Genomic DNA, 13,626 nt, shown 5'->3' on the forward strand with positions numbered 1-13,626 from the left:
AATTAAACCCTTCCTCCTTATTATTATATCCTATATTTAACGATAAATAAGTATAACTTTATAATAGACCTAATTAATAAAATTAAACCCTATACCTTTTAAAATTAAAAAGACCCTAATTAAAATAAATAACTTAAAATAATTTTAACAATTATTATTATATATTATATTTAACGTTCTTATAATTAATAAATAATTAATTTAAAACCCTATCCCTTTTATCGAAAAAAAAAAGACTAATATTAAATTTAAAAATAGCTTTTAAAACTTTTTAAACTTTAAACTAAAAGATATAATACTTCTATTATTAAACCTTAATTTAAATAAAGGATTAATAAAATTACTTTAATTAATAAATAAGATAAGCGCTATTAATTAAGCTATTTTAATTTAGTAGCTATAAAAATAAATTATTATTTTTTAAGCTTAAATGGAAAAAGGTAGTTTAACCCTGGTATTATAAAAAAGTATAATTAAAAATACCTTTAGTAAAATTAACTTTAAGTTAATTAATATAGTTATATAGGCTATTTTTAAAATAGTTAGCTTAATGGGTAACTTTATAAGCTTAAACTTAAAATATATAAAGAAGGTTAAAATTTAAAAAGCTAATTTAAGTACCTTTTTTAAAAATAAAGACTTATTTAATAATTAATTAAAAAAGTTAACTAATAAATTTAAAAAAAATATAATAATATATTATATTAAAAAGAGTTAAATATATTATATTATATCCCTTTTAAAGGAAAATATTAAAAAAGCGGTTAAAATTTACTTTTATTTTATTATTTAACCGTATAATAATTTAGCTAAAATGGTATAAATATTAAAAACCGCTTATTATAACCTAAATTAAGCTACTTAGGTATAAAATGCTTTAAATAAGTTTTACTTTAAGCTAGGCTTTAATATTTACTAATTTATTTTTTAATTTAATAACCTAATATTGAAATTAAAGTTATCCAAATTTAAATAGTTTTAATTCTTATAGAAATATATTAACCTTAACCTTAAAATTAAGGTATTTAAAGTTAATATTAACCTATTAATGCTATATAAACGCTTTTATAATAAGGTAATAAAGGTAATATATAATTATAATTATTATTATAATTATTAAAAAAAGAAATAAGTTGTTAATTTTATTAATTATAATTCTAATAATAAAAAAAATATAAATAAAGGAAATATTATAATAAAGCTTAAAGGGATAAAGCTTTTAAAAGAAAAGAAAAAGACCTATTAGAAAAATAATACTTACTTTAGTTATAATAAAATAAAATATTATATTATAAATTACTTTAAAAAAAGTAAAAATATAGCTTAAATATAAAATAAAAAAAGTAAAAAAGAGTTTATTAATTCCTTTTTTATTGAATTTAAATTAAAAAATTAATTAAATTATTAAAAGATTTTTTAATAATTTATAAACTATTTTTAATTTATATAAAAAGTAATTAAAATATTATTTAATTTATATACTTTATTTAAATATAAATAAATAATTTTAAAATAAAAGCTATTACGCTATATAATATTAAAGCTTAAATATATTTAATAATTAATTATAAATTAACTTACTATATTAACTATTAATTAAAAGCTAGGTTAATTACTTTAAAACAATTATAATAATTAAATAATTATTAAGAATAATTTATTAATATAATTAATTAATACTTTATTGCTACTTTAAAAATAAACGGATAAAGGTTTAAAGATTAAACCTTTTAAATTATTAATATTAAATATAATGTTATAATTAATTTAAAGTAGTTAGTTAAAAATAAGGTTACTTTAAATTATACTTATTAAATATTATATTAATTAAAAAATTTACTTCCTTTTACCCTATTTTTACCTATAATTAAAATTATATAAAAGTCCTTTAATAATTAATAAGTTAACCTTATTATTTAATAGGATATTAACCGGAAGGATACCGCTTTAAAAAAGAAATATATTATATTAAAGCAACTAGTTATATACTTTTAAAAAAATATTTAACTTAAAAGCTTAAAGATAAAGTAATTTTAAAATAAAAGGATTATTTAACAATTTATTAAAAAGATTAAATTAAACCTTAAATAGAAATAATAGAAAAAAAGGGTATTTTTAAAAGAATTAATATTTATTAAGTTTGTTAAAGCGGCTTTAAAGGTAGCTATAATAATATTAAAAAATTTTTAAAAAACCTTTAATAATAAATATATTCCCTTCCTATAAAATAAAAACCTTAAATATATTAAATTAATTTATTATTTAATTTTTAAAAAGTTAATTTATTTAAAAGGGTTCTTTTTAAAAATAGAAGTTAATAAATTACCCTTATTATAATTAGGATATAATATAGTTTTTAAAACTATTATTAATAACCCTTTAAATAGCTTCCCTTAATATTAAACTTTAATTTAATACCTATTATTAAAAAAAGAAGTAATAGATAAATTATTAACTTATAGCTTTATTAAACCTTATATAAAAATAAATGCTTCCCTTATTCTTTTTACCTTTAAATTAAATTTAATTAAAAAATAGTTTTATATTAATTATTAATAAAAAAATAAATACCTAAAGGATTATATTATTTTAACATTAAATTTAAATAGTATTATATATAATAGCTAAAGGGTTAAATATTATATTAAGTTTAATATTATTAAAGCTTTTTATAAATTAAAAATAGCTTTAAAATTTTAATATTTAATAATATTCCGGATTTAATAAAGGGTATCTTAATAGTTAATTTTACCTTTTAAATTAAAAATTAACCCTATTTAATAGTAAAACTTTATTAATTTTTAATTATATAAATTATTTAATCTCTTTATTAATATTTATATTAATAATATTTTAATATTTATAAATAATAAAAAAGAGCATTAGGAATAATATAAAAAGGTAATATATTACTTTTATAATATTAAATTTTAAGGAAATATAAAAAAATCCTTCTTTAATATAACTTTTATAAATTATTTAAATATAATCCTAAAGGCTAAATAGGGTATTTAAATTAACTTTAAAAAGATAAATGCTATTATTAATTGGAAATTTAAAGACTTAATTAACATTTAAACTATTTGTTTATTTTTAAAGCTATATAACTTTATTTAAATATTTATATATTATATTAATAATATAATTAAACCTTTAAATTATTTATTTAAAAACGGTATATTATTTAAAATAGGTAATAAATAATAAAAAGCTTTTAAATTAATAAAAAAGCTAGCTTATAAAGTATTAATATTAGCCTTCTTTTAATTTAATTAACCTATTAGAATTAAAATTAATACCTTCCGGAATATTATTAATAAAATTATTTAATAATAATAAAAAAATAACATTTAAAAGCTTATAGGATACTTTTTAAAAACTATATTATTAATTAAATAAGCTTATTTAATATAAAATAAGGAATTATTAACTATAATTTAAACTATAAAGTATAATTATTTAAAATTATTAAATATAAAGTTCTTTATAATAATTAACTATTAAGCTTTATTATATTTTATTATTAAAAGAGTTCTTTTTATAAAATAAATAAAATAGGTAAACTTTTTATTTAACTTTAATATTACCTTTTAATATTAGTTTAATTAAAAAAATATAATAATAAATATATTATCTTATAAAATAATTAATCTATTAACCATTAAAGCTTATAAAGTTAAAAAACGGAATATAACCTTAATCCTATTTAAAGCTTTAAATAAATTAATAATAACTATAAAAAAGAAAATAATAGCCCTATAAAGCTTTAACCTAATAAACTTAATTTAATAAAAAAAAACGAAAAATAAGGTTTAAAATATAAAAACTATTAGTTAATTATTTTAAAATTAACCTTTAACTTAAAGATTTATCTTTAAATAGCTTTAATTAAAGAAGCCTACTATTTAATAATTATTATTTATCCTAGGTAAAATAAATATATTAAAATAATTAAATAGGATTATTATTAACCCTTATTAAAATAGAATATTTAAATATATAGTTATTTATAATTGTTATAATTATTAATAAAATAAAATTTTTTAAAATAAAATATTTAAAATATTTAAACTATTATACTTATTATTAATTCTTATAATTATTTAACATTATATTATAATTAATAGGAAGGATATATCTTTAAATAAATATAGCTATAATTATATATAAGTATTTATTAATAAATTTAACCGCTTATTAATTATAATACCTAATAAAAAAAATAATATAGTAAAAAATATAATATATTAATATTATAAATATATCTACCGTTTCTTAAGTTTTTTAAAGGTATAGATTTTAAATAATATAAGATCCTTTATTTTATACTTTTTAATAAAGATTAATAAGTTAACCTATATTAAATATTAATATAAGAATACCCTTTATTCCTAAATATAAGGAACTATAAAGTTTATAAATTAAAAGTTAAATTAATAGTTATATTTTTATATTAATAAATATTAGGATAATTGGAGCTTTTATTTACCTATATTAAATTTTATATATAACGCTTTTTAATATTTAGCTATTAATATAATACTATTAAAGGTCCTAATAGGAATTAATATAAAAAACCTTTTATTATTACTTTTATTAAATACTATTAAAAAAATAGCACTTAAAAGGCTAGCTTAATAATTAATATAATAAATCTATAAAGTATAAAAGGCAGTTTATAAAGTAATAAAAGCTATATAAAAGAAATAAAAAATATAAACGAATAAAAAACAATGTTTAATAAACTTCTATATAGGAAATAAAGTCTTCTTAAAAAAGAAAGGCTTTATAATTAATAGCCCAATTACTTAATTAAACTTTTAATAGGTTAAACCCTTTAAAATATTTAAAAAAAAAATATAGCTATATATTAAACCTTTTAAAGTTAATAAAAATAACCAACCTCTTTTATATAAATTAACTATATAAAGTAAATAAAAACCTATTACTTTAATAAACTTAACCATTATTAAAACTTAAAAATATTAAAGGAAAACCGGAATAGGAAGTTAAATAGCTACTTAGGTTATAAATAATAAGGCGTAATAAAATGCTATAATTTAAAAAGGTTATAACCTTAATAATACTTAATACTTAATAAAGAATTTTAAAAATTTATTAATTAAAATATAAAAGTTTTATAAAAAATAGCTTAATATATTAAGGCTGTTTAAATAGTTAAACAAATGGATAAAAGCTATAATAGTTAATAAATTTATTACCAATTACTCTAATAATAATATTGCTATATAAAATAGTATTATAATTAAAACTAAACGCTATAAATAATTTCTTAACCTATTTTACACCTATATTTTAATTTTAATAAAGGGATGTATAATAAATGCATTAAATATATATTATATTAAAATATTATATATATTATAAAGTGATACTATAAAGATATATAAAATTTATACCAATAAGGTTATATAACCTATAATAGCTATTAGCCCGTATATATCTTTATATATGCTTATATTTTAATTTTATCTTTCCTTCCTTTCTTCCTTAATTTAAAATCTTTATTTATAGCATTAATATAGCTATATTTTAAACCCTAATTATAACATTAAGCTTAAATTTAAATAATATCCTTTAAATATATTAATAATATTAATAGGGGTAAATCCTTTAATTAATTTATTAAAAGAAACCCTTATAATAGCATTTTTAATATTATTATATTTAAATTATAAATATAATAAAGCTAATTCCTATTTAGTTAAATTATTTAAAGTATAAATATAATACTTTAAGGTTAATTAAATAATTTAAATAATAATTTTTAACTATTTATTAATTTAGGGGTAATATATTATAATATATAAAAGCTTAATTTTAAATAATAATTAAACTATTTATTATAATATTATAAAAAACTTAAAATCCTTATTGGATAATATAACTTTAAGGATTCCTTAATTAATTAAAAAAAGTTAAATAATAAATGCCTTTTCCTAATTGTTTATAATTTAATCCTTTTATTTAAGAATAAGCTATAATTCTTTTAAAAGTTTATAAACTATTATTATAACTATATTAAAATCCTTTAATTTTAATAATAATAATCCTAAGATAAAATTAATTATAATTATATAATATAAATATAATAAGGATAAGATTAACTATAAGTTATTATATAGTTTATAATATTTAAGCTATAGGATTTTATATTAAGGATATATATTTATAAAGGCCTTAAATCTTTTAAAACCTTTATAAATATAAAAAATTTATATAAGGTATATAAATTTACTATAATTAATATAATTTAATTTATAAATAATATCTTAAACCTTAATAATATATAATTAAAAAATATATAAATAGTTAGCTATATTATTTATATATAATTAAAGAATTTCTTTATATATATAAAAAGGAAGCAATATCCTATTCTTTAAGGAAAACTATACCTTACGTTTAAACGTTTTAAATACTTTTTATATATATAAATCTTTAAAATACCCCTATTATAAATAGGTTTTAAAGGTAAGGTTAAGTTAAATAAAAGATACTAAGGGCTAAAAGGAATCCCTTAATAGGATTACTATATTTATTAAAATAATATCCTTATTAAGTATTAATATTATAAATGGGAGTCTGGTTTAGGGTTAAAGTTAAAGGTAAGGGTAAGGTTAAGGCTTAAATAAACCAATTTACTATAGGACCTAATATATAGCCTAATGCTCTTTGCATTTGTTTAGGAGTAGATCCAATCCCTTTAGGTTTATAGGATTAGGATTAGAGTCGCTTTTCTTTTAAGGTAATTAATTTAAAGCATTTAAAATAATATATTTCTTTTTAAGCTTATATAATATATAAACTATAAATTAATTAATATATTTTAAAGCATATATAATTTTATAATTAATATTATTAATTATAATTATATTAATTATATCTTTACTATAATTATAAAGGTTAAAAATCCTATTATAATTTATAAATATAATAAGGGTTATTTTAACTATATTAAACTATTATTTAATTTTCTTTAAAAGTTAAATAAAAGTATATAATTTTATCTTTATAGGTTAATAGTTTTTTTTTTTTATTAATTAATAGTTATAAAAGAAAGGTAATCGTTTATATTATATAATATAAAAGATATTAAATAATAACCTTATTTTACATTATATATAAAATAACGTTTTCCTTAACGTAGTAAACTTTAATATTAATACCCTTTATAAAAGTATTAAAGTTAATAAATAATTATTTAATTAAGGAATAAAATATTAAAGATATATTAATAAATAAGGCTTTCTTAATTTAAGTAAAAGCTTTTTACTTAACTTTTATAAAGTATATAAATGCTATTATTATAGCTTAAATCTTTTTAACTCCTTTATTTTATTAAGGTTTTAAAGATAAAGCGTTTAATCCTTTTCTTTATTTAAAGAGCTATATTTTTTTATTTTAAAGGAGCTTAATAAAGATCCTAAACTTTAATATTAAAGTATATAGCTATATAATAAAACCTATAAAGATTTTTAAATTTTATAAGGTTTTAAAGAATTTAAATCTATAAATAGCTTTAAGTTTTTTTGCTATAATAGTTATATTAAAGGAGTTAACGAAATAATTAAGGATTATTATTTTAAGGAAAGTAATATAGCTTTTAAAAGGGCTAATATTAATATTATAATTATAAAAAATAATAAAGACTTTATATAAATAATTAATATATTCCTATAAAATATAAAATATAATAATAATATTATTATAATATATATAAATAGCTATTTTATATAATATAATATTTATTTATCTTTAAATATAAATATTATTATTTTTATAACCTATTATAATATAAGTAAAGGTAAATTAGCCTTAATGTATTATAATAATAAATGTTATTTAAAATTTATAATATATATATTATTAATAATAAAAAGTAATAATATAAAAAATACTTTAAAATAGTTTTTTAATAATATAAAAAAGTATTTTATCTTATATTTATTATAGGTAGGCATTCTTAAGGAAGATTTTATTATTAAGTTAAATATTAATAATTATTTATTCTTTTCTTTAGGGTAGCTTTATTAATTAAAGGACTATTTATTAAATTATAAAAATAAGGAAAGAAAACGGAACTTATTTCTTTATATAGAAGATTTTCCTAATTTTTTATAATTTAGTTAAAGTATTCTTTATAACTTTTTATATATTAAATTTAAAGGGATAAATATAATAATACTTAGGGATTTTTTATTATTAGTTATTTTTAAGGGTTACCTTTATTTATTTATCTTATAAAATATTTATAAATCCTATATCCTTAAAGATAATTTTAAATTTATTTAAAAGATTTAAAACTGCAATAATAATCTTTAGGTTATTATAAATATTAACTTTTATATATTTATACTTAATTATTTTTTCCGGATTATATATAAAAAGTATATTAAGGGAAATATTTTTAATTAGTTAAAAGGGATATTAAATAATAAATTCCGCTATTATAGCTACCTAGTTATTATTAATATAATAGGTAACATAATTAAAATTTAAAGTTATAAAGTATTTTAAAACCTAACCTTTAAAAATAATAATTTCCTATATAATATTATTATAAATTAAAATATTATTTATATTTACTATAATAAAGGTTATAAAGGTATTAAGTTATAATTTTATTAGTTTAAAAAGTAGGTCCTTATTATAATCCTTAATGCTATAATAGATTAAAATTATATTATAGCTATAAGGTTTAATAAATATAGCGGTTAAAGTTTAAACTAGGGATTTTTAAAGTTTTCCTTTAGGAATTATATTTATAAAAATAATTATATTATAAATATTAATAATAGCTTTATATTAGGATATAAAGATATTAATTTTCTTTAAAATAAGAATATTTATATTAATAAATACATTAATGCTTAATTTTTTAATAATAATAACCTTACATTTAAAAAAAGCTATAGCAGGTTATCCTTTACTATCTTTTTCTTAAAAGTATATAGGAATAAAGGTATATTTATTTATAATATATAAGGTTACCTTAATACCTTTTAATATAATAGGTATAGCTTTTTATTATTATTTAATTTATAAATAATTAATTATTAATTATAAATTAAAAGCTATACATTTAAAGTACTTAATATTATTATAAACGTTATCTTAATAATTAGGATTATAAAGGTTAAGTATAATATAAAACTTAAAATAGCTATAAAAATAAAAGTTATATTTTCAACCTATATTAATTAATATTATATTAAATAGGTGGACATTTAATAGTTTATTTAATAAAATAGGATTAAAAATTAATTATATATTTATATTATAATATATTACCCCTATACCTTTATATAGGATTTTATAATATTCTTTTAAGTATTAATATAACTTATTTTTATTAGGGAATTTAAATTAGCATTTCTAACATTTATATTTTAGTTTTCCTATAAATATAATATAAAATGCTATATTAAAATCTTTTACGTTTAAAATAAATAATATTTAATATAAAGTATTTAAACTATATAATTTAAAATTTATATTTTATATATAATATATAGGATTTTTAAAGGCCTTAAATAATTCCTTTAAAAAAATAGGGTTTTTAATGTTTAATATTATAAAATCCTCCTAATTGAAATTTTAAATAAAGGATTCTTATAATTTATATATATTTACTTATTAATTTAAAGGTCTTTTTAATATATTTAAAAGATCCTTATTATAATATACTCTTTATAGGGTATTTTATTATTTTTAAACTATAAAACCTATTAAGGAAGGGGTTAATAGTTATCTATTTATTAGGATAAGGTTTTAAGTAGGGGTTTAACCTTAGGTTTATACCTAAGCTTAAGCTTAATTTGGTCACCAGGTTTAACCTTAACCTTAAAGCTAACCCTAAAGCTATTTTTAAGATTAATATTTACATTATAGGTTTTAATTATAGGGGTAAATATATTAAGGGTAATTTGAACCCTAGGAAAAACCTCTTTTATAGCTATTAATATTATTCCTATATTTATATATATAATATATTTACCTATATTAATAAGGTTAAATATTAATTCTATTATTAATTTAAGGAATATATAAATAAAAAGTAAAGGGGAAAGTATTATTTAATTAAAACTAAGGGAATATATATTTATTTATAGTTAATTTCTTTAAGATACCTTTATACTTTTAAATTTAAATAAAGAAGTTATTAATTCTTATTTTTATATTAAGGATTATAAATTAAATTTAAATTTCTTTATTAAAAGCTTTAAATATTATTTTAAATTAATTTACTTTAAATTAGTTATAACCTTTAATATTATAAATAATATATTAAATAAACTTAAAGATATTTTATTTTTAATAAATATTATTTAACTTAAAGTAATATAATTATAATTATTTTATAGTTATAAATAAAAATAATTTAAAGTATTTAATTAACTTTTTATAAATAGTATTAATTATATTTATTTTTAATAATTCTTTATTTAATTTAAAGAGAACTTATAAGTATTAAATAAAGGTTAAGCTTAAAAAATATTAAGTTTATATATATTAAACCTTAATATTTTAAGTATAAGCTAAATGTTTAAATTTATTTATAAAGGTATATATATTAATATATTTAATAATTTTCCTATCCATTATAAATCCTATAAATATAAGGTCTTTAATATTAGGATTAAAATAGTTAACATTTATTAATTATAATAATATTAATTTCAGTATTAATATTAAAGCTATTATTAATCTAACTATATTAAAAAGGTTAGCTATATTTTATATATAATAATTCCCTTAATAGTTAAGTACTTTATTAAGTAAACATTTAGCTTCCTTTAATATAAGAGGAACTTTATAATTATTAATTATAGTTAATAACTTAAAGGAATCCTTAACTTAAAGGATTTTAAGATTTTTTAAATATAATAACATTATAGATAATATATATTAATATATTAAAGTTAATGGTTTAGGATTATTAACGTAACAATTAATAAAATTAACAGTTAAGTTATTAAAGTATAAAGGCTTAAGTAATGTAGGGAGATTTATTTAAAAGAAGTAAGGCTATAACTCCTTTATTAGGTATAGGGTAATTTCTTTAAGTAGCTTATGTAACTAAATCTATATATTACTTTATATAGCGGGGAAGGCATCCGCTGGATTGCTTTAGGGATTTTAAGAACCTGCTAATTAAACGGCATTAGTCCTTTGCTTTACGTAGCCAGTCTTTTCCCCGCAGTAGCTTAGTTAACCTACCTGGCACGCTTTATCCGTGGCCTATATTACGTTTATACCTTCCGTATATACTTTACGTTATTAATTAATACTAATTTCCTAGCTTTATATAAAACGAACTCCTATTCCTTATATTAAGAGAATCCTTATATTTCCCTATCCTACTTTAGCTAAGGTGGATATGTTGCTAGCTAAATAGCTTTTTAGATTTTAAGCTACTATTTATCCTAACGTAAAGCTTATTAGTTAGGAAAACCTATACCTAGCGGATTATCTTATATAAGGATAGAACCTTAATTATATAGCTATTAAATTTGAAATTAAATACCCTTTAGGTTGGATAGAATCCAAACGCTAATTTAACACTTTTCTAGCACGTTGGCGGAAGATTTACAAGGTTTATAAAACTTACGACTATTACAGGTTAGATTTATCCGGTTATGTTAGTAATCCTACACCCACGTCCAGCTCCAAACCCTCTGGATCTAACACTTCATTTCCCAAGGGGAAAGGGAAGGGACCCATCCCATAAGGGAAAAGAAAAGAAAAGCAAGACGAGGCGATGCCGACGATCGCTAGCTACCACTTTGTAATGGATCAACTGGATCAACTGGATCAACTGGATCAGATTGGATTGAAGTTATAGAAGTAAAGTCTCTGGGTCTGCCAAGGACCACTGTGGGAGACTGTATACCTATAGCTACGTACAGTGGGTCACACCTGCTGGGCTAAGTGTCACACCGCCCCAAGGGATACATGGCTGACTTTGGCCCCCAGCAAACAATGCAGGAGGATGAGGAGCCGGCTGCGGCTGTCTCTCGCTACCCGAGCGTGACATCCGAGTACAAGTGCAAGTGTACTTCCCTTAGGCCACCCCCCCCAAGAGACTCACCTAGCTTCTACATCTTCAATCCAATCCAGTCAGTCCATCACATCCTCTCCCTGAAGCTTGTGAGCAGAGATCCTCCCCAGATCTCAAAACTATTGCCGTCCCGCTCACCCTTTAGCCCCGCAGAATTTGGCCTTTGGTAGGAATAAAGGGGAAGTCTCATTTAATTATTATCAGCAAAACAGAGTTTGGTTAAAGACCGAGGTAATGACTAAGTTGAACAAGCTCAAATCAACCTTTTCGTTGTTGTCTGATGATGTTGTACATTGGCAGGGTGTTGGGATGTGCGGTTCCTGGCTGGGATGGTGACCAACCTCTGGTCCCGCATGCAACCTTGAAAAAGATGGGGAGCAACCCGTGATGATCTGGGCTCACTGGGAGAGGACATTTACTTCAGCTGCATCTATCGAGCTTTAGGATAGTCCACCATGTACGGAATGTTTCTAGATAGAGCCTGATTTGATTCCAAGTAAGGCAGGCCCACTCATCGGAGTTAGCTGGATAGGCGGGATGACAATTATCTTGTAAAGAGCGGTTCGCCGATAATCTATATGGCGGTCAAGTATATGGATCCTGCGCCACACACACGCTGTTGTCTGTATAGAAGGTGACGAGACTCAGCACATGCCAGAGGTTGCATACGCGCTTCCGTGTCACACACCTTCACATACACCCAACGCATCGCACGCTCCGCCACAGATGTCTAGTACAGGCGAATCCCCCCCCCCCGGAGACAACGTTGTGGAAGGGGTGGAAGGGAGGAAGAATGGAGTATGGTAGCATAGGATCGAGAAAAGCCTGCAGTAGGGAACTATGATAAGATCCAAATCGCGGGTGGCTGCGCTCATCGAACGTTACCGGCACCCCCCTATTGTAGCCACCCTAGGAACAATGTCACCTGACCCACAGTGGTCACCCCCACTATAAGTAGCATCCTGTAAACAGTGGTACTGAGGTTAGCACACTATCTCTTCTACAACTACATACAAATCAATACATCGGATGCCCAGATTCCAAGGATCGTACTACAAACAATGACAATGACAACGACATCATTGGCGAAAGTGCTAGGTATCCTCCAGGATTTCTTTCTCTAGAACCCTGTCCTCCATTTTCCGCGTTCGGCCCAAGAGACCCAAGAGACCCATGGACCTGAACACCTCCGCTCCCAAGCTATGAACTAAATTATATGAGCATCAGTATCCATTACTCTAGTCGCTTCAAATGCTGGAGCCTTTGCTTTCCAAGTTACATTCTGTGACGTCCATCTCCGAGTCATACGACGCCTTTGAGCGCGGACGATATGGAGGTGAGCTGTCTAAATGCGCAGCTACTACCTGCTGCTTACCTATCTTGGCGCCGTACCATTTGATAGAATCTAGCAACGTCACCGTCACCATCCCGAGATATCTTCGCTTGAGCTAAATTTCTCTCCATAGCGATCCTATGTATGGCCAGGAGTCCTACACACCAACTCAGGAATAATCCAGCTCCGTCCGTGTCATACTTAACCA

The sequence above is a fragment of the Xylaria bambusicola genome (assembly GCF_022495145.1).
Source record: "Xylaria bambusicola strain CBS 139988 unplaced genomic scaffold F5B22scaffold_12, whole genome shotgun sequence".
Classification (NCBI taxonomy): domain Eukaryota; kingdom Fungi; phylum Ascomycota; class Sordariomycetes; order Xylariales; family Xylariaceae; genus Xylaria; species Xylaria bambusicola.